General features: G+C 38.6%; 1 long non-coding RNA gene across 1 annotated transcript in view; it reads right to left on the reverse strand.

The window, feature by feature from the left end:
- LOC124267480 overlaps window positions 1-11,741 on the reverse strand; it is a 73,074-nt gene extending 61,333 nt beyond the window's left edge. Inside the window, exons 1-2 of the long non-coding RNA XR_006896038.1 lie at window positions 11,644-11,741; window positions 10,134-10,245 (exon numbers count right to left, since the gene is read on the reverse strand). This is a non-coding gene — a long non-coding RNA (uncharacterized LOC124267480). The remainder of the gene's footprint in view (window positions 1-10,133; window positions 10,246-11,643) is intronic.
- Between the last annotated feature and the right edge of the window lie 12,525 nt (window positions 11,742-24,266).

The raw sequence follows: 24,266 nt of genomic DNA on the forward strand, positions 1-24,266 counted from the left end.
GTTTGAAATCTCAAGAACTGTTCTGACAGTTGATACCTCAAGATAAATATCATTGTCAGAACAAAAGATATGGTTTAGGTTTAGACGATTAGTCTTGACACTGTGTCTGTAAGCTTTTTCCTAAAATATATTTACACAGCTGAAACAAGGTTGATTCTGGAAGGTTATACATAAACTTCTCTAACGCATGTCAATGTTTTGAGGCGAATATGGACTGCCATGCATCAAGTTCGTGGGTGTGTTGGACCGTTTTGAACAAATGACGAAAATCATAAAGGTTCAGTATAAAACATAAATCAAGAGGATAATTAAAGTGGGGTCAGATTTAGGATTCTAACAACAGAACTGCGAGTTCTATTATTGCTGATGAGCCACACCGTGCACTGCGACTGTATGTCGCCTGAAACCCACAGGTCATCGTGTTCCAATACCTCCTCTACAGGGAAGCACAAGACAGACATGAAGGATAACAAGCGGCTAATGGAGCGTTTACATGGTGTTCCAATCATAGATTAACTCTGACATCAGGAGCCAGATGAATTTTCATGTTGGGTGGTATTCCTCTAAGGGATGTCAATGGCAATGGCCGTAATTGCGAGAAGTACGGAATAACGTAACCAGTTGTCGTGCAATGTCAGTTCTGTCTGAAAGACGACAAGTTAGATCAACGACGTGAAGCGAATTGTTGCATCATTGTATGCACAAATTTAGTTTTGGGAAGCCAGGATCAGCGGTCACTGGCATGGCTGAAAACGACAACCTTCATTGCAAATTCCGTCTCTCTAAAGCCTAACTCGCCTGTCAGTTAATAGTTTCTATTAAATATAGACAACATGGGGAGTAACAAGTAGCAATGTAGCGTTCAGTTAGTATTTCAAACACAGATTTACTGTGACTTTAGTAGACAAATGAATTTCCCAGCAGGAAGACGTTAACCTCATGGATGTCCATGCCCATGAACGTATCTGTGACTTATGCAAAACTATTTAACCAGTTGTAGGCAACGTTATTTCTGTTTGAAAGACGTCCAGTTCGATCAACAACCCCAAACGAATTGTTCTATGCACAAACTGACTTTGACAAGTTTGATATAATGTGTGCTGAATGTTGTGGTGCTCGTTTTCAATGGAGGCCTTGACGTAATCGGTGGTTTGTGCAACAATCTGATGTTTTGTCTGTCATCAGGTAACCAGTAACTACCCGATTGAGGAACAACATTTGAGCGAGTAACTGAACCATATTTGAGCGAGTAACTGAACAACATTTGAGACTGATGTAAATCCATCCTGCTACGAGTGCTATGTTGAGGGGCGGAGGGGTAGTCACGTTCGCTCGTCACACCGAAGACATGGGTACAAAGTGTGAAGCCCATTTCTGGTGTCCCCCGCGGCGATATTGCTGGAATATTGCTAAAAGCGGTGTAAAAATAAACTCACTCACTCCAACTGCTATATTGAACAAAACTCTTTTCCCCTAGATGGCAGATTCTGTGGTGTGACCAGTGTAAACACATTTGAAGCAATAACTACATAGAGATTTGGCACCAGGGAGTGCCTTACCTTTCCTCGTTATACGCCTCCAATACGCTTACACAGACGTCTATTCCGTTACTGGAAAGGCAATGACAACCATATCATGTATCTACTTCATAACGTAAAATGGAAAGATGAGTTTGCAATGAGTGGTAAAAAGGTCAAAGAAAACTATTTGTTGATTAATGTTACAGATTATATTTGTTTATGTGGCGTATATGGACTCATGTTTTGTCCTCCGATGATATATCCTTTTGTTAGAAACAAATAGATTGATCAGAAGCTCCAGCCAGATGGAATATTCAAACTTCTAGACTTCACTCTGACTTTTGAACTACAGAAAGGGTGAGTGGAGGAGGAAATAACATGGATTTTGGCATATACTGTTTTGTATCGGGTGCCACCGGTGGGCCAGCACATGCTTATTCTTTTCGCTTATTCTTTTCACCTGGTGTCATCTCTGATTTTTAATGATCCTTTCATATAATTTTCAAAGCTATTGCTTCCTTTACACCAAACAGATTATGTTTCCGAGGATAGTTAAGACTGAGTATTCGTTTGCACTGACGTTCTACATATTTTACATGTGTGTAATTGATCCGGTTTTGTCCATAGTCTTTGGTACATTTCCTGTGACAGAGATGGAAATATGATGATCCTACTGATCTGTTACATTCCGTTGACGGTTAATTGGACACACTTTGCTTTATGTAGTGTTTACAGTGATACAGTCGTTAAAGTCTTCAGCATCTCGTCAGATGTGGCTATTGATGTTTCCCAACTATTCTGATTTCACCCACTATTGAATAATTAGCTTCATGTACTTACGTTGGAGGTGGTAAATATGAACAGATGTAATTAATGATACAGACAACACGTCTTTACTTACAGTCTGATATCCAGACATGTTATGACATTCTGATAAGGCAAGCTGCACGCTGTACAACGTGTGCAGTGTAACCATGAATAGATAGAATCAATGAGGGACGTATGCAGTTATCAACTTTATTCGGCTCTCTAATAGCTGAACAACTCACGTTGACAAAACGTAAGATTAGTCTGGGGACCAGATGAAAATAGGAAAAGTTAATTAACTGATACATCTTGGCTGATTATTATCCGTATTGACGAAATGTCCAATGTCGTGTTTTAAATGAGTATGAATCACCCATACAGCGATGGTCTAGTCAGAGTAGACATGAACTCTTAGGCAAGTTAGACATCGAAGATTTAATTTATTTACTCAGTTGCGTATTAGCCATGTGTCATATGTTATTCCGATGGCTAAGGAGTTTTAATGAACAATGATATGGAGGCATATGCCTGTGATATTGATTCGGAAAGAGAAGAGGATTCAATCGTCGTACTGACAAATATAGGCGAGAAACCCTTTCCATAATCACTTGAGATATCTGCAAAGAGCACATGCCATTGTACCATAAGCATGTGTTTAGCAACAGCTATTAATTTGTGATGACACCAGGTGTTTGGGAGAGATGGGCTTATTTTGCACCACAGGGTCCAGTCATCACTTCAGCTGTTTAAATCATCTTTCTCCACCAGGAGCTTAAAGGGTCAAATGGTTCGAAAATTAAATCAAACAAAAGCAATTTAATCTCACATGCAGACAGTCAACAGGGACGACGAGGCCATGTTTAGTTAAAATATTGACCAAAGAGACTGCATCTTTTCAAAGTTCCAAAACCAACATTGAAGTCCAATTTCCCTGAAAGTGTTCAAGAAATGCCCACGAAACTGAAGAAATGAGCATCAGTGATATACAAGTATGCATACACGCCTTCTAGACAGTCATTGTATTCACTATAATGATGCTGTTCACTTCATGGGGCTATTTTAAAGTCTAACAGTGGTTCAAAGACTTCAAGATTCCTAGAGACACTTCCATGAGGATTTCGATCGCAAATGCCCTATTCACATTTTGCGCGCCTGACACCATCATCGTCGGTTGAAATTCCAGATTCTTCCTTGTCATAACGAAGTATGTCTTCATTTCTAGCAAAGGTATATTCTAGGCAATCAATAGATCATGATAAAGTGTTCAAATTTGGCTGAAGTCATTATAAAACATTTCCATCTGTGATGAGGTGATGGTTAAGGAGTCAAAGGAATAACAGTAATGACATTAATGACATACTTATATACTCTGAATGCAGACAGGCTTCAAGTCATATTCAGGATTGACATTGTCGATGGGCGTGTCACCTAACTGAGGTCAGATCTACTGATAGCAACATTCTGAATTTGCGCATTGATGTACCGGGCTTATTGATTAAGTACATTATGCAAGGCATAAATGTGCACAACAAAAGAGCACTGTCCTTTTCAGCTGTTTTCAAGAATCTCTCTGTACCGTATCCTGTCAAGTCCACAGAGGATGTACTTAGGATGGATCTAGGATGGATCCCATGAGGGTTACAGTACAAGACATATGACTTGACTGTGCTCCATAAACGCCCTCAACGCCCATTATTTAGATACTTCTGTTCATTGAAGACAAGGTCCCCAACAGCTCTTAGTCTGAGCTCGGGGACATTGTGGTCAAGCCCATACATAATTTGTGACGAAGGACGCTAAAAACAACTATCGGCTCCATAACACCTCAGTGGGGTCAGATGAAGTTTTAAAACAGTGTCAACCTCTGCAGTATATTTATCTGGTAAATATGTGGTGAGTTTATATTTGTTCATATCTGAAAAAGTAACTTCAGTCAAAAGTCAATCCCAGCAGTGCTTTTAAGCAGATTGTATTTCAACAAATTATTCCTGGATTCACCAGAAATGGGCTTCACACATTGTTTGCTCACTTCATCAACATTTCAAAGAGCACCATATGCATGCAAGTCTTGCTCAGAAGTTGTTCGATCAAGGTTACAACATGTAAGCCACCAGTAAAGCTTTCAAAACGTTTCACGAGGAGCATCTTTGACACAAACTGACGCAGTGACGAAAGTTATGTTCGATTCAATTCCGTATATTGAGTCATACGATACATTTCCGTGTTTTTAGGTAAAGAATTGACTAGCCTTTGTGTTTATGACAGGTGCTATGGACAGGATACGTACACCTTTTCGGGAACTCCTGGAATCATAACTATTTGGAATCATAACTATATAGTATATTTGACAGTGATTTATAAAGATATGCTAATGATACAGTCGGAGCTGTATAATCGACTGTGCTTTTACAAGAGGTTTCTAATGGATGTGCAAAAGGTCCTCTCGCTTTTATTGATAGAAACTGCTTGTGAAAGAAAATGAATCCCATTAAATCCCATTAAATATCTTCCATATCTCATAAACGGCGCAGATGTAAACGAGATACATGGTTTAATGATCTCCATGTCTAGACAGAATTATGGTAGGTCGCCGAACACGATCACATAAGATGTGAATGTTTTGTATAGTAGGTATGTAACGGGAAACCATTGAAAACTGTCACCACGTTGTTACGGACATGAATAAGTGGTAATGTACGACTCAACAGACTGACGAGATGCTGACACCACAAGGAACAATGCAATACTGTTCGACGATATAATTAGGACAGAAACGAACATGGGGACTTTGCAAAATGCAAATGCATTGATAACAAGACTCCTGACGGTCCATCATGGCCAGACTGTCGTATGTATCAGACAAGTGTGTGTTGTGCTGTTTTTAAGTTAAGGTCAGTTATACTAATATCATTACTGAAGTCTTGATGCGACAATTCGGTAAATTGCAGCCTGAAAGCGTTTTTTTTCGGGAAGTAATGGAATATTTCTGAATACTGTTTTATTATTGTTTGGACAGTTTGTAATATAGTAAGCGACAAAAACATTTGTGGGTGTAACTTCAATGCTGACTGAATTTGTTAACGATCGTAAGCTGTTGAATTTTCAACACTGACATTGTCCAGCACATATTGAGACTCTGCAAGTTCGATTTCAGAAGAATTGTAGCTTCAGAGGTAAACTATATTTGGTTTCCATTTTCCAGTCGTGACTACCCATCATGTAAGCTCCAGGTGCTGTCGTCTATATTTCTCAATTGCTTTCATGTACTTCAAATTTCAATGATAGGCAGAATATATGCTGATCGTATCGTTTTTAAAGGAATTGTGTTCCAGAGGTATTCTGTAAGGAATTCAGGGGAATATATCAAGACATGTCATTGTCAAAATTATATGCGATTCTATCCAATACTTTTATTTTCAAAGGAATTGTCTTCCAGAAGTATTATGGAAGGTATTCAGGGGAATATATCAAGACACGCCCCTTTCTAGCATGACGTGCGGTGCCATCCAATACCACATGGAGTTATCCAGTTCTCTTTACATGGAGTTATCAGTAAATAGGTTGGTGGAATAAACTTCTGTTTATCACCTTTCTTGGGAACACCGGGTGTCATCGCTTTCAGTTACCCATAATTCTCATCTCAGTTTTGTTTGACTTTGGATTTTAGAATCACAGTGAACAGATATACTCTAATTATTACACTAATTAAATAGACAATCCCATTGTTTTTTGTTTGAAAAACATGAGTCAATATTGTCAGCAATGTTCAAGCTATCTCACAGCAGTGTGACTTTGAGATTAACTCTTGAGATTTTGTTTTATACACAGAGTTGACACTGAAAATAGCGTATCGTCATAGTTGTGGACGTGAAAGTGTGTCACAAGCTACAGCGATACGTTATGTTATTTTGGACTGACACTCAGTTTATCAGAAGAGTATTGACCTTCAACTAGAAATTCAATAATGTATACATTTTCGGTAATCTTCTGATACCAAAGATATCCTCTAATTATTAAGAGCAACATGAGTTGTTTTTATCTCATTCAATTGAACTGGTGTATCCTCTTCATCTATTTATCCTAAATGCATACAACGTCATTAAGTGGGATATTCACAACAGTGCCTGGCTGTGTGACCTCCGGAGAGTTGTCAGACAAGTATCGAAACGTTTATCATTCCATGATTGGAATTATATGTTTGGCGACTCGATTTCATACATAAGGAGGGTACCAGGGTATCTTTCACATTTGAGTAGTTTTGGTTAAGTTAGTTAATTATCCTTGATTAACTTTAGTTAAACAGCGATTAGTCATCGACACTAGATTTCAAATCATCGCTGCTGTTGCTGCTTGAAAGAAATGATGAATACAGTGTCTCTAAATCCACTATTTGTACGATCATCAAGCATGGAGGCTTCTCACTGACCAAGGATTCAGACACTCAATGGACTGCCTCCCTTAATCCACGTTTAACTTATGACTGTTCTCTTCGACATTGGCAGAACAAATTAAAATCAAAGACATTGCACCTTTATCAGGTGAATATATGGGGTGTGTTAAACTTGAACTACAAGGGATACATGTCTTCCACGTTAAAGAGGTACAATCTCTCTGATATGTAACTGTCAGTTGGGCGTGTCACCGTGTCGTATTGGTTTTTATTTGATTTTTCGCATTATGTTTGACAGAAAAGGAATTAAATGCCCAAAGGCCAGTTCAGTACGAGTCTATGTTATACTTGTGGTTGTCCTGAATTGAACCAGATGCCGGACTGTGCTGTCTGGCATTAACTGAACACGAATGCCAGCGAAACCTCGTTGCACCACAATCTTTCAAATTGGGAGTAATTTTGAAAAGAAGTACACTGAACAATTAAATATATCTTATTAAGCAAATTGTGCCACCATATAATGAAAATGAATCCCTACTGATGCCGATGTCTCGATAGAAATGTAAAACGAATGGTCATTGGACACAGATTGCTACAATCGATTTTACATGAAGGTTAGATTGTTGGGGATTACACTTACATTAATGGGGCAGGGTAAGAATGTGAGGTAAAATGAAGTTACGACCATGGTACGATTCCTTAGTGTTGGGGATTTAACCTGCGAATAAAGCAGTAATAGAATCTGTATTATTCAACCAGTGAGTTTTGTGTTGAAGCTTTCCGCTGCGTGGTGAGACAATGAACATGAGAACACCTGACAAAACTTGATCAAACAGCTTTTATTACAGGACGGAATAGCATCAACACTTTTGTACGACCATAAAGAAATGACTTATGAGGCATGGAATCGACCGCCAAACATCCAAGGGAGTGGGTGATGGGGTGATGGAGTGAGTAGTGGAGTAAGTAAGGTGTGTCTACGGCATCACGCGTTGACGCTTTACCCTGTACACTATCCGCTCGGCCTCTTTCTGATATAAACAGCTTGTGGCGAGAGTGAATTAGCTGGTGAGTTGGGTTTGAGGCTGCTTCAAATAGTATTCCAGTTGTCAGTTGTCGGATGAAGGTCCGAAGTGATGCAGGTCCCAGACATTGAATACTTTGATGAAACCCACCAGGACCTTCTGGTTCTTACACACCAAGAAACATAATTGGGTGAAGTCAATATCACATGTTCCTGGAGTGCCAATGGGACGCAACTCCTTACATCGAATTGCAGCACTCAGATGGACATTTGGGTCAGGGTAATGGCAACACGATGAGTTACTGATAATACGAATGAGAAGAGGGATGAACTGCTTACAACATTGTGGGGTTGAAAATATGGGTGCGATATTCATCAATTAAGACAATTGATCAAGGTGGCCGTGGCCATTTCTCTACGATAATTGTGGTGGTAAGATTTTTTGTGGTTTATATGTGTGTCTCGAATGCTGCGTTGTATTTGATAACATCCCTCATTCGATTTCACGAATAGATACACCACTCTTAATACAAACGGGAAGCAATCATCGTATGGGTAAAAACACATAATCACAGGCCCATCGCCCTAGATCGTCAAAACACTTCTCTGTTTGGTATCACATGTGTCATAAGTTTATATAAATCACCACACCGCACCTAGACAAGTACATCTACGCAAGTACAAAAGCCACAACCACATCGGCACCTGTATCACCACAACGCCTACAGACGTCCCCACCAGGATTACAGACAGTCCGCCTACTACGCCAACACAGTGGCCCTCATCACGCCTCCGAAAGGCAATCCATGACAACCATCTGTAACTAACAGCGCCTTCACTCATATCACTGTCACTATCGAGTCATGTACACAAAAGTCCCTACCATGCCTAGAAGTTACATGTACCTATACATTTACTGGATTATCACATTAACCAAAATTCGAGACAGTGCGAGACAGTATATTTTGACATGTGGATTTGTCAAATTGGCTGGAAAATAGTATCGTATAACCAGATGAACAAGCGATCCATGACATACATCTGCAGTTATCAACGTTACTATGTCTACATGTAGATAGTTAAGCAGTTCAAGTTCACAACATATGGTGATTAGTCTGGGGATCATGATAGAAATAGAAACAGTTAATTGACTGGTATACCGTGGCTGATCATGACTAGCATCCGCGTCAAAGATAGCCTGACCAGTGTCATGGTGAATGGGTGTAAAAATAGGCCTGCAGATCCATGTGAAATTTAATTACTGACTTGATCAGTTTATTCCCAAAGGAACACTTCTATTTTTGTGCAATATTGCATATATCAATTTCGGGTTACGTCTCAAACTCTCCTGAAGACATGCCACATTTGGAGGCAGGTTCCTGACCAATTTTTCTTTTCTTTGTGAATGTTTGGTACAGTACGACATAACAAGTATGTTGCAGAGAAGTACATGTGTTGTGGCAATTTTTGGGTAGATTGACATTATTGTCGAAATCAAACATGGTTTAATGAAAAATGTACCTTTGATGAGGTTGATAAGTTGTGACATCATTTTTGTGAGGGTGATAGTAAAATCCGTTCATACATTTGACAGAACATACTGATATTTAAAGTTGGTACAGATAAGCCTAAGACATATGCATTAAGATTTACAGGGGAGAGCAAGATGGGACATGGGACGGTGACTTAAGTTATAAACGTTCAGAAAATATTTATAAAGACACGAACTGAGGGCCTCAAACCGTGGCCATGATGTGCTTCACCCGCCACGGTGATACATTGTTTCGTCAGGTTTTCGCTCTCAGTTCGATTCTTGATGGACACAGGAGTACATTAATGCATATCCTTTCCATAAAAAGATCACCCATCACCACATATTTCTTTGATTATCCATCCGGATCATATTGGATTCGAACAGTAACATCCTTCATCATTTCGATCCCCAAAAATTGTCAGCACTGCCTGATTCAACATTTGAGATATCTTATACAACGCATTAGAAGCCTTGTAGAATAATGATCGACGGCTAATAACATCCTCTTTTTATCACGAAGATCATCTGTTTGTTAGCCTAGGTCGCCCAAGGATTCAACCTCTCTTAACAAGCGATCAAGGAATAACACATTCGTTTGAAAAACGGATTCAATTCTGTTTGACCATGTTGTTATGGATTAATATAACTGACAGAAGGCACATGAAGTATTGTTTTCATCTAGTGAGCTCAAAGGGTCAGTTCTCAGAGAGGAATGATTTATGTCTCAGCATAACAGGCAGACTGTTTCCAGTAAATTTTCTCAACAAGAATGTGTCGAGGTTGCATCTTAAATGTAAGATCATGAGTGCAAGTAAGTGTGAGGAGTGAGGAAAATAATGACCATTTTGATACACTTACCTTGAGACATTTTCTTTCTTCGTTTGAACCTAGAACTTATTTGGACTCGTGGCACGGCCGTGGGTGTACTGTTGTGGATCCTCTTGAGACGAATGGTCTGTAGCTATTTACCCTACAATACAGACAAAGCAATAAGTCATGATAATGACCCACAACATGAATGGTTATTCGAACCTAATGTAACTGCGTGTGAGAACTATTCATGTCGACACGTCAACTCACTCCCCAACTCGGAAGAGCATCTACACGCAAGGTGTATGTATGAATGTTTGCTTGTTGTTTAACACAGCACTCAGCCATTGTCCAGCTATATGGCGGCGGTCTGCAAATAATCGTGTCTAGAAAAGACATTCCAGTGATCAAAAGCAGGATCATCGACCTACGCAACTAGGATACAGTGACATGCATCAACCATGTCAAACCTGACCACCCGATCCCCTTAGTCGCCTCTTTCGACAAGCATTGGCTTCTGAATCTTCACTGGCATTGATTGTATTTAAGACTTCGATATGGTTACAAGTTCGACTACCATTACATAACTCAACCATTACCGATAGATGTATTCATAAGCGATGACGTCAACATGCACCAGAAGAAAGTTTCTACTAATTTTTATATACTTTGATCTACAAACCGAAACATGAGTCTCATTAACCTATTCAGACCTACAGATTGAATTTTCATTGTGCGGTGGGGTAGCCTAGTGGTTAAAGCGTTCTCTCGCCACGCCAAAAACCTGGGCTCGATTCCCCACATGGGTACAATGTGTGAAGCCGATTTCTGGTGTCCCCCGCCGTGATATTGCTGCAATATTGCTAAAAGCGTCGTAAAACCAAACTCACTCATTCACTCACTGTTATGAATTTTCATATCTCATTTATGTAGAATGATGTACTTTCTCCTAAAATGATATGCTGAAAACGTTACATTTTCCCTACATTGACTAACTAACAGGTACAATAGTATACCTTTATGCTTACACAATTTTTTCCTGGTAAAATGTGATGGGACATGGAATCTCTCTTGGATATTTCAGTTTTCCTTCTTTCTTTAAATATGTTGTGTGTATTTCTTTTTCATATCACTGATTATAGTTTTCCTAATATTAAGTTTAGACTGCAAGTGACAGATATATTGAAACTTATCTGCAAGAGTATGAACCTCACTGACTTTTCCTTCATACAAGTGATGAGTGAGTGAGTGAGTTTAGTTTTACACCGCTTTTAGCAAGGTGAGTCGAACCCGGGTCTTCAGCGAGACGAGTGAACACTTTAACTACTAGGCTAGCCCACCGCCCGATAAAAGTGATGAAGTATACCTCAAATTCTTTCATGCTTAAAGAGTAAATGGTTCAGCTCTTTCATCTCTTAATTAATCTACAATGGTGTGACAAACGTAAGACATCAAGTTTTCATCAACGTGCTGGTAATTCACAGCTTATCATATTTTCAAATTATCAAACTAATACAACAAACCTGACAAAATATCAAAAATATGTACAGAAACTCACTGTGGAAGTCTGTCCCAGTGGTAAAATCCAACGGTCTGAAGGTCAGATTGTTTCTCAACGAAATCGACAAAAGAGAGAAACAACTACCTGTATTTACACTGTGCAAAACGTGCATCACGTGTCACACGCTTAACACGTGACTGTGTAACATGTGTACCGAACTTTACATTGCTGAAATGCCAGATGCATTCGACCGTCTGTCTTTGTTGCATTTCTTTCTTCTTATCAAAACATCCTATTTTTTAATGATAATTAATATTATTATTCCACTTTAAATGAAAGCATCTTTTCACTGTAAATGATTCAACACTGTTCATAATTCTTTCTCATTTGTTTTGCTCGAGTGGGGTTTTTGATCTTCATTTCTCGGCGATTGTGTTTGTACAATATATTGAAAATAGAAGATGCATGTATGGAATGTGACACCACCGTCTTTTGCGCTAAATATTCGTTCTTACTTTCGATGTTGGTTAACTTGTATCAATCATTTTTACTACTGATTGAGTCAACATGAACAATATCTACAAATATTGATTGTCGACGAGTTTCAGCAGTATCGATCAACAAATCTGAAATAATCACTGGATAGGGACTCTTTTCCGAGGCTTCGAATTGTTCCAAAGGTATATTATCTAGAAATAAAGTGACTTCTGTTGTCTGTGTTGCCTAGAGAGAATATATTTCGACTGACGATAGGAATATAAATGTAACATATTGAAACAAAATGTGGTGTCATTTTAGTGAAGAAAGCTAAGGACATATACGTTCCTACAGTGTTTCTTCCAACACATTCCTGCAAAGACAGCGAAGGCAATTAATTTACTTACTCCGCTGATCAGACAAGAAAACCCGCACAAAATAACAAAACTCATATTGATGAAAATGTAGAGACCTTTAATATGACACTCAGGTATAAAGAAAGTGAGGATGTTGTTCTTCCAGTTGACACGCCTGAAGATATAGGGATGGTTGGAATAATAGATTACTTGAATTAACTGATGCATATTTTGCACCATGACAGCAAGATATGTGCTAACGATACTTCAGTACATGCGTCTGTGGAAAATCTGGCCAATTCCACAAATTTCTGTTTGGACAGACAGAAAGTTAAATGTACAGTCAAGCAAAACCGGTTTACCCACAATATAACTCTTAAGTTGTCACAGACATTTGACACGCAAAACAGTGGACAAAATTGTACAGCAATATTACAGTCTCCCTGACTTTACGAGTGTTCTGTTCGAACCGAATCTTATTTTGAAGGAATGACAAAAACACCCACCATTACATTTCACATAGGGAGCTTAAAGAACGATTCACCAAGAGTATTAGCGTCACCCATGACCAAAGGATGATTGCTCAACTATTCGACTCAACTGTCTAAAAAGTATGATTTTAGTTTGTGTTTGTTGTTTTACGCCGCACTGATCATTTTCCGGCTTTTTGACGGCGGCCTGTATCTAATCGAGTCCAGACAATCCAATGATTGACGTCATGAGCATCGATTCACGCAACTGGGATTCGATAACATTCGTCAACCAAGTCATCGAGCCACGCTTGACTTGCATGGGAAGATGAAGATCAAATGAAACCCTGGTGTCTATGAATTTAGATATACTTGTGAAGATATAATTGTGCACGATCCATTGAATATGTTTGATATCGATATCACAGTGCTGTTGGCGTCAATTATCCCCAGGAGCTTTATTTTCTACGGTGTCACATTTTCAAGCCCTCAATACTTTGATAATCTGATTAACATTGTTTGCTTTTAAAACCATATACATAATTACATTATAACCATTTGTCATATGCACTGTTGCGTGAACACACATGTACGAATTTGCATTCACGTTATCACAAGCTGCACATCTCTTGGGATTTACGTTGTTAAAATTAATGTTATGTAATGTACACACTGTCACGGACAGAAAACAAACATGCCAATAAATTCTAATAATAACTCAATTCGATTCCCTGTTAAAAGCAAAACATCTCATACTAAAATAGTTCTTGATATGGGTCATGCAGACTGTGTAACAGCTGAAATACAAATCAGACTTCTAATGCATAAAATGAGGAGAAAATGTGATACATGTAATTTAGCAAATTTTGCCACCATAAAAAGAAAATGAATCCCTACTGATGCTGATGTCTGGATAGCGTAAATGTAAAATAATGGTCATTGGCACAGATTGCTGCAAAGTTACGTTATCAGAGGTTACAATGACTTTGATAGAAGTGCTTCCGGGGCTCACAATTTGAGTGAGATGTGTGAGGCAAAGGGAACGTTATATTGGAAGGAGTGACATGATACAACCTAAGATCCAATCACGAACGGAATCTTCATTCTTCTCCCTGTGACTGGGAGAGTGCTCCGTGACGGGACCATATACATGTGAATATCCAGAAAAACTCAATGTGCCACATGTAGCAACAGCAATGAATACAGCACGCTTAAGCACCGACTGTAAAAAAATCACACCATACACATGGTTCTCTACTGCCAAACAATTGTGTATTATGTGACCGTGATTGGCGAGGGAATGAGCTGGGTATAACGCTGCCTTCAACAGTATTCTAGTTAAACGACGGTGTGTCCATCGTAATGTGGCAGGAAAGCTATAATTGATGCAAGTCTCAGATGTGTACAACATTGGTGAATCCATGGTATGGTGTTGATCATACTCAGAAACATAATGGAGGCGAACCAGGGGGATTCCAACACAAGAACACAGGTTTCTGGCGTACAGACGGGGCGCCACTCTGCAGGCGATGGAATCACATGTGCGTCCCAGTGTCACAAACAAGGTGGTTGAAATGTTGTCAATCTTGCTGAGTGACGGTCTAGACCCTGTTTATAAAAATGGACAAAACCGTCCTGAAGCAGTGTCAACATTAGGGGTGATCCTTCCACGGCCACTGTTTAAGGAAGAAATCATGTATGGAAAAGATAGTCTATTTGGTAAACCAAGATCAAGAGGGTTTTTCTGCCTGGTGCACCACAATGGAAAGTCGTTTCGAATTCTACATGACATGTCATGCTGAAGGGTTGTCTACTACTAACCACTCGTCACATAGCCAATGCAATGGCCAGGCGTTAGGTGACATTCATCACCTTAGTGTATTTTTTTCAGGTGAACACTTGTCCTGCCTTTGCATGTGTTTCTGATGGGTGTCACCAGTGGGTGAGTGAGTTACAGTTTCACGTCCCATCGGTATTGTCAGCCAATAACGAAGGTTAAACAGATACTTGGTCAAAACAAAGTCGTATTGACAAGCATTTGTCTTAACAAATATGACTTACAACAATTTGTCGGTTTAATTTCATGAAGTTCATTAAGGATCCCGAGTAAAGATTTAATAGCAGTTTTGAAAGCACTATATGCGATACAGGAGATAACGGTTTGTGAAGCAGCGCTTGAGAAACTGTTATCTCCAGTTTCTTATGATTATGGAAAAGAACTTATTTTTTCCGGTTTTATCATCACCTGCATGAGGTCATAGACTATGGCGAAACCTTGAGCACGGATTGGGTGCTGACAGACCCATTATTACATTCAGGGAGAATTTTGGGTTCCAGCTCCTGACTTGAAGGTCCCCATACAACCTGAGGGCGTAGATGTGCATGACAAATTGCAGTGTCTGAAAACCCAGGACGTCTGTGCCAGTAATCACCACACAATGTTGATTGGCTAAGTTTGGTAAGGAACCAAAAGATCTGACACGAATGGCTCATACCTAATAGTTTTGTCTTATCACGTGTAAAAAGTTGCTTTTATAACATGTTTACATCTAGGAGTAATCTTTGTGTCTAGACGGGTATAGTAGGTTAGATCATGAGAATATGACCAAACGTGATTCTAATCCGATATGCCGGGCTATTGGATCCATGGCATTTGACTTATACTTATAAAGTGCCAAGTAAAGATCGGTATGTTAATTATGAACGGCAGTCTTTACAAATTGTCAACATCATCCCGAGTGGGTGTGAGTAGCCACACACAGATGTTTAAGCGGTCGCTGGTTGCGCCAAAGGTACGTGTTCAATTCCCCTCATAGTTATGTTACCGGAAGTCTGTTTCTTGTAACACCAGAATGTTTTTATAAATAAAGACCAGGTGTAATTGAAGATTATCCTCAACCTGAAACTCTCGAGTATGGTACTGACAACAAACCTAGAATCGTGTCGAACACACGTACACACATACAGACAGACAGACAGGCAGACAGACAAGTTTATTCAGTAAAAGGCCACAGGCCCATCATACAGTCATTTGCATATGATATAGATAGTTTAGTGCACATGCTGTGTAAGAGGAACATTTCTAATGCGCTGAAGTACATGATACAGAAAAATACTGACATCTCTTATGATACAATCATTATGTGTTTTCATAATGTTAATAAAATTGGCATTTGGATCAAAATCAGTAAAATATTTCTGAATATATCTTAACCTTAAATCAGAAAAACGTTCACACTTAAGGAGTACATAGAATTCATCTTCAATAACATTTTTGTCATCCAATTTACAAAATAGACATAGTCTCTCGTTGTAATTAACTTTATTGTATCTTCCAGTTTCAACAGCTAAATTAAAATTTGCACATCTAAATTTAGAGAGTGCAGATCTGAGATGTAAAGGAATATCAGAATTTAAATACCTTTCCACATTTAAAAATGTCTTAAATTGGGAGTAATAAAAGCACTTATTAGAATTTTGAATTGAAGTGGACCAACATTGTTTAAGATTATCCGAAAGTCTCTGCTTAAACAAGGATATGAAATAATCAACATTGCCAACATCCTGACTGATCCATGCATAGCCCAAACCATACTTAAATAAAATATTTTTGACACAAGTTGCCCAAGTAGTGCGGCCAACATCATCTAAGGACTTGAGCATAATATAACAATGTTTTGGCAGTCTATCATAAGGCATATACAATAGGTGACACCAGTATTTAATTACTTTGATCATATAAGTAATTTGTAGAGGAAGTCTGCCACAATCACCAAGGGCCATGTTATTACAGGTAGATTTACCAACTTTCAAGAAATATTTACAAAATTTTACCTGAACAGACTCAATGATGCTACAATAGTTAGTACCCCAAATCTCAGACCCATAACACAAAATAGGTGAAACCATACAGTCAAAAATCTTAAATAAGTCTTTACAATTTACTCTTCCCATCTTTTTTTGAAAACCATTTACAGAAAATATCGCCTTGTTAGCTTGAGATACCAGACAGCTTTGGGCTTTACTCCATACAAGCTTTGGTGTTTATAAAAGGGTACAGTTTCAATAGGATTGCCATTATAGGACCACTTTTCATATTCCCGTAATGGCCCACCATTTCTAAAGACAAGAACTTTTGTTTTACTAAGATTAATTGACATTCCAGTTTGTTTACAAAAACATTCAAGTGCATTTATCTTCTTTTGTAACTGATTACAAGTATCAGAAAGTGCAGAAACATCATCAGCAAACATAAGTGAACACAAATTGTTAAAAGCAGATGAAACATTAACACCTATACCACCTTCCTGTTCCATTAGGGAAAACAACTTATTAATAAATATGATAAACAGCTGTGGGCTTAACACACAACCCTGACGGATACCAATATTACATGTAAAACACTTAGATAAACCCTTTGAAGTTCTAACACATGCAGATAAACTGCTGTACATTGATGATATTATATTATAAAATTTACCAGAAATACCAACTTCAGCTAAAGATTGCAAGAGAACATCATGTCTTATTGTGTCAAAAGCCTTTGAGAAATCAATAAAAGGCAATAAAATCTACTCTCTTTTTACCAGCATATTTTTGGGCTAAAGCCTGAAGAGAGAAAATATGATCAATTGTGGAGTACCCTGCCCTGAAGCCTGCCTGGGACTCATTAATAATTTCATGTGCATCGCACCATGATTTTAAACGCTTATTCAAAATATAGGAAAATGTTTTACAAATAGAATTAATAAGAGATATACCCCTATAATTATTTGGGTTACTTTTACAGCCAGATTTGAACAGAGGGCATATAATACTCTTGCCCCAACCACAAGGAAAATTACCACTATCAAATATCTGATTAAACAGTACTGTAAGAAAAGGTACAATGGAGGCACTTGATGCTTTATGAAACTCATTTGATATACCATCAGGTCCAGGGGACTTATTGTTAGGAGAATGTAAAATGTGAAACAAAACTTCCTGCTCAGTAATAGCAGCATTAAGCGTTGACACATCAGTAGCATTTACAACATGTGGTGAAACAATAGGTAGAAAACAGGCTGGTCAACACAAAGTAATGATACAAAGTGATCAAACCACTGATTACATAAGATAGATGAGGGACACACATACACACGCCAGCAAAAAGAAACACAATTCAAATACGTTTGTTTTGCAGTGTTAATGCTTCAGCCCAAGTGAATTTGTACTGTGAACGGTACTAAATTAAAAGCTTATTGTAAGCCATACAAACATTCATTCAATAAGAGTTAGATTGTGATTTCTCTAATAATGATAATTTGTCAAAAATAAAACGCTAAACAAAAACACAAAACAAAAAAGATAGAGAAAACCCCAGACATAATTAAAAAACAAACATTGCACACACGCGCATGCACTTTCAAAAGACAAAACGAAACTTTTCTGCCCCGCACTTTCACAAGCATAAATAGAACTGACTTGTTAAGCTCTTGTTATTCGCAAAAGATGGGTGGTGTCTTTAAGATTTACGGTTTACGTTGGCAGATTAAATTTAGGAGCATTAAATATTTGCTTGTCGACATTTTAATCTTCCTTCATCATTGAACATAAAAATGAAAATTCATTTCACAAAAGCAAAATGATTATTCCAGAGCACTCTACATTCGCTATCCTTGAAAGTTTCAATTCCGTTGTCAGTTTGTATATCCTTCGGATATTTATTCTGACCACCAATATCCTATAAAATGATAACACAACCACATAAGGAACCAACGTTGACTGGATTCGACACGGACATGGCCTGGATAAATGTATGAGAGAGATAAAACAAATGTTGGATGTGGCCTAGAGAAGCGCCCAAGGTCAACGTTAAGACATTGAGAAGCCACATCACAAAGTAAGGCTATTATTACACCGATCAACTGCTTTTATTCTCAGGTCACTTTGGTTTGATAATATCCGTGACACTGCAAAGCAGGACTCACAGCTTCGGAAAAAGTTGATATTAAAACAAACATTAAAGCTATGTATTTCACATGGATTTAATAACTTGTTTAAAATCGATAAAAATAATTGACCCAACACCTTCCAAAAGGCCAAATACTTTTCATCTTATTCAATTAACTGAAGAATAAATATTGCTTCTCTACGTCCGTGAGGGAGGGTTTATGTCTATTCTCGCCACGAAGAAACTGTTAAAAGGGAGACCTTTTGTCCAAATATGTCCTCCAGTGAGTGAGTGAAACATTTGTGATGTAGGATCGATTCTTACATGAATCTGGCCAAGAAGTTGAATTTGAGCTTCAGACATATCGATGGTTTCGTATCGTTCAATAGCCGTCACAGAAATAAGGTTGCATAGCGAGAGTACCTTGTCTTTTGCACATAACTATTCAGAGAGATTCACCAAGTCATGATACAAGGTGTTCAAGGAAAAGTGAGTGTATTCTTCTCTATCGGTAGAACCTGTCGCAGGTCAGTTGTTCACCAGAAAGCATACTGGAACAAGTGTGGTTTGGGAGAATGTTGACAAACCATCCGCGGTGGAATTTTGGATTCCAACTCAAGGACAGAGTGAGTGAGTTTAGTTTTACGCCGCTTTTAGCAATATTCCAGCAACATCACGGCGGGAACACCAGAAATGGGCTTCACACATTGAACCATGTGGGGGATAGAACATGGGACTGTGACGTGACGAGCGAACGCTTTAATCACTAGGCTACCCCACCACCCCTCAAGAACAGACACCCCCTTACCAATTTGAACGATATTATAGTAGACATTGCAATCAGATATTAAATACAGTTTAAAGAAATTCTCACGTAGATGGCCATATTTTCGGTAACAATATGACATTATGTCGAATGAATGTCTATTTTTTGCATTTATATTGGCACAGTATGTTTGCGTGTTTCCACCGGGACTTTAAGGGATTTGTTGGAATGGAAGTGGGCTTGTGTTTTATGGCTTCACTTAAGATGGATGTTTGACTGTTTGCCTGAAAAAAGATTGCTTCATCTAAAAAAATACAATCGTTATGATGCTAATTGGTGGGATAGAACAGCTTTCAGATTAATGGGGCTTTTCTTCCATAACTGCTCAGACGTGATATTTTATTGCATTTGGTGAAATACAACAGGGGAACGAAGACATATTTTCATTCTTGTGTCACGACTTTTACACGTGGCATGGAATCCGTGTTGGAGAAAATGATTGAAATTGTCGGATAAAAGTTATAGAGCAGAGGAACGCGGTTTTCGTTTGAATATCGGAAAATGTTTCGACGTATTCAAGTGATGAATGTACTTAATTTGCTGAGTAATTGGCCAGTATGTTCCCGTATTGAACCATAGGGTTCATGAATATAATTACCCCTCATCACCTGTCTTTGTTTCCCTTAAAGACTTGTAACAAGTCTTCTTAATCGGATAATAAAATCATAGTCATATGTAGTTTGTAAGAATAACGGTTGCTTCCGTTCTTTCTGAGCCATAAGACCTTTACTCTTCTACATCATTGTAATGATCTGAAGCATATTTATTTTTGAACCAACTACTCCCGTGTCTAGTGAATGAATGTAAATCATGTAACTCTTATTTGTACCTACATTCCAGAGAACCCTATAAAAAGTTATGTTTTGCGAACCTTGCCAATGACTATGAGCATTGCCAGGGACTGCGATATTCGCCTTCGATGAGGTTAGAATGTTTCATTGTCTGAAAGCCAGGTTCTGAACATCTTCAGCATCCATATAAATGCCTGTATAGATGGATAACCCTGTATAACTGAAACCACTTAAGTACGTCCAGTACACGAGTCCCATCTGACATAGCAGCAGGTCACGAAGTTCTTTTTCTCCTTTGTTGGATGAAAGTAGAAAGGAATTACAGAAAACGTAATTGCATCATTTCTCTGGGGTAAAAAGAGCACTTATGTATGTACAGAAATCCGGTTATCAACTTTGGAATGGAGCATTTCTTGTTATTGAAGAGACTTGTCTGTGGCTCTCGACGTGCCTTTGACTCGGACATTCTATTGGCTTCCCACCAGCAGTCTCCATTAACCCAAACACAATCCATTTTCTCAGTTTGGACATCACGTAATGCCCTGTAGGATTCCTGTGTCCCCTGGTATCAAACACCGTTATACGAATCAGAAACCATCTGTTAGAGTTGGTGCTTCGGACATAATAGACATTGTCTGATATGTAATTAAACGACATTTAGTGAGTTACCTTTCTGCAAGTGTATATAATGTTTTTGTACCTTCATAACTGAAATGAAAGCATTGTTACATGCCACTGCATTGATAAAAGGATTTAACAAATCTTTCTCTCGCCTCTGGCAACGCAGGCAGTGAAAATAAATGAAACACAAGCGCATTCCAGTTAAATGATCAATACTGGCTTTATAGATAAAGTGGACCTTAACTTTACTTCCTGGTGAAATGAACCTGATTTGCTGGAGTAAGCTTTAGTAACAATGATATTTCCCCATAATTTCCAATTCAAAGCTTTGTCGTCAATATTGTATCCACGTCGTGTTATCAAGGAAACGAAGTTAAGATCAACTAACAGTCTCAAAAACAAATGATCATCTTAGTACTTATAGTCCAAACGACTTTGTAAATAGTTTTCTTTTTATTGTTTAACGCCACTCTCAGCAATATTCCAGCTACATGGCAGTTGTCAGTAACTAACTTGACCAGACAATCCAGTGATCCTTGGTCCATGTGTATTCCGTATCAAGAGGGGTGATGTCGAGGTGCAGATGGTAAGAGTGAATGAGTGAGTTTAGTTTTACGCTGCGTTTATCAATATTCCAGCAATATCACGGCGGGGAACACCAGAATGGGCTTCACACATTGTACCCATGTGGGGAATCGAACCCGGGTCTTCGGCGTGACGAGCGAACGGTTTAACCAGTGGGCTACCCCACCGCCCCGCAGATGGTAAGATCTACTGACACTCTCACAAAGATATGACCATCTTTGTAGCACTATTCTAACGGAATTTGTATATGTTCCTGTTTGGTTGTTGTATACCAAGCTATATGATGGAGGTATGTAAATAATTAAATCTGCACAAGACAATCCAGTGATCAACAGCGTGAGCATCGATCTACACAACTTGGATACAACGACGTGTCAACCAAATCAGCGAACCTCATCACCTGATCGCGCTAGTCACAGGCATGGGTTGCTGAAGACCAATTCTAGCCAGGATCTTCACATGTTGGACTTCCTATAAAGATAAGGTGTCCATTATTAGAACTGACTCATTAAAGAGTATGCTTTCATCGTAAAACATCATGACCACCTGCCAGTTATTCTTAATTTATTTAGTCGCCTCTTACGACAAGCATGGGCTGCTGAAGACCAATTCTAGCCAGGATGTTCACGGGTGTATATTTTTCTGACATCAAGAGAGAAGTTTATACACATTTTATCCAATCAATGATATTTAAAAATAGAATTGGTCTTTCAGCAACCCATGCTTGTCGTAGGAGGCGACTCAGGGGATCGGGTGGTCAGGTTCGCTGACTTAGTTGACACATATGTTATGGTATCCCAATTGCTTAGATTGATGCTCGTGCTGTTGATCACTGGATTGTTTGGTTTACACTCGATTATTTATAGACCGGCGCCATATAACTGGAATAGTGCTGAGTGCTTACCAACTAACTATGCCTCTACACATGCTAGAACCATGCCTAAACCATGCCAACACAATGCCAACCTTGAATGCCAGCACTAAACCATACTTGCCACCAGCGCTTCCTCATGCTAACGTACAGTTCACACATGCGACTATCTCTCACACAGCAAGTCGTTACCATGCTTAGAAATCACATGTACCTATACTTTTACTCGATTATCACAGTCACCCAATATCCAGACAGTGTTGATCATGAGACTTTGATGCATGGATTTATGAATTTTCTTTGGAAAGTAGTGTCGTACAACAAACAACTGACCCAAGACATCTATCTGCAGTTATCAACGTTACGATGTCTAGAAGTAGATAGTTACGCAGGTCATGTTCACAACATATGATCATTAGTCTGGAGATCACCATAAAAAATCAGAAAAAGTTCATTGGCATTCACTTCAAAGAAGCAGGTAGCTTGTGTAGTTTCTAAACCAATATGGCCGTAACAGGTGCAGTATTGACTCAACCTGTGTGGTCCCATGGTTCAACAGTTTGACTTACGCTTGGAACTTTCGTGAATACATGGCACATCATGACTCAAGGTTCTTTACGTTCAGACAGTGTTTGGTGGTTTGAAATGTCAAGCACTTTTCTGACAGTCAATACGCAAGAGAAATATCATTGTCAGAACAAAAAATATGGTTTAGGTTTGGACCATTGGTCTTGAAACTGTGTCTGCAAGCTTGTTCATAAAATATGTTTACAAATCTCAGTCAGGTTTCTGAGAAACAATATGTAAAATTCCTGATGTTAAATTTGGGGGTGAAACATTTTGACCCAAAATTGGAATCCTCATGTGCATTACTTCTGCTCCGCGATAGTGAATCCGTTTCTTTAGGGAAAGGAGTCAGAAGTTTTTTGGGAGTTTGCAAAATCAGAACAAGGTAATGTGACAGTAAAGGTCAAATACTTAATGGAAGACAACCTCTTTATCACAGTCATCATGTCAAACAATACTCCAACAGCTCCAACCTTTGGTGTTCCCAAATTTACAATTAACAATTTAGTTTGTTCACTTTATCAACATATCAAAGAGCACCATATGCATGCAAGTCTTGCTCAGAAGTTGTTCCATCAAGGTTACAACATGTAAGCCACCAGTAAAGCTTTCAAAACGTTTCACGTGGAGCATTTTTGACATAAACTGACGCAGTGACGAAAGAAGTTATATTCGATCCAATTCCGTATATTGAGTCATACGATACATTTCCGTGTTTTAGGTAAACAATTGACTAACCTTTGTGTTTTATGACAGGTGCTATGGACAAGATACGTTCACCTTTTTGCGAACTCCTGGAATCATAACTATTTGGAATCATAACTATATAGTATATTTGACAGTGATTTATAAAGATATGCTAATGATACAGTCAGTACTGTATAATCGACTGTGCTTTTACAAGAGGTTTAGAATGGATGTGCAAAAGGTCCTCTCGCTTTTATTGATAGAAACTGCTTGTGAAAATGAATCCCATTAAATCCCATTAAATATCTTCCATATCTCAGAAACGGCGCAGATGTAAAACGAGATACATGGTTTAATGATCTCCATGTCTAGACAGAATTATGGCGGAGTCACCGAAGACGATCACATAAGATGTGAATCTTTATGTAGTAGATATGTAACGGGAAACCATTGAAAGTTGCCACCACATTGTTACGGACATGAATAAGTGGTTATGT

This window comes from Haliotis rubra, unplaced genomic scaffold (assembly GCF_003918875.1).
Source record: "Haliotis rubra isolate DU_JTF1 unplaced genomic scaffold, ASM391887v1 Scf1314, whole genome shotgun sequence".
In the NCBI taxonomy this organism is placed as follows: Eukaryota; Metazoa; Mollusca; class Gastropoda; order Lepetellida; family Haliotidae; genus Haliotis; species Haliotis rubra.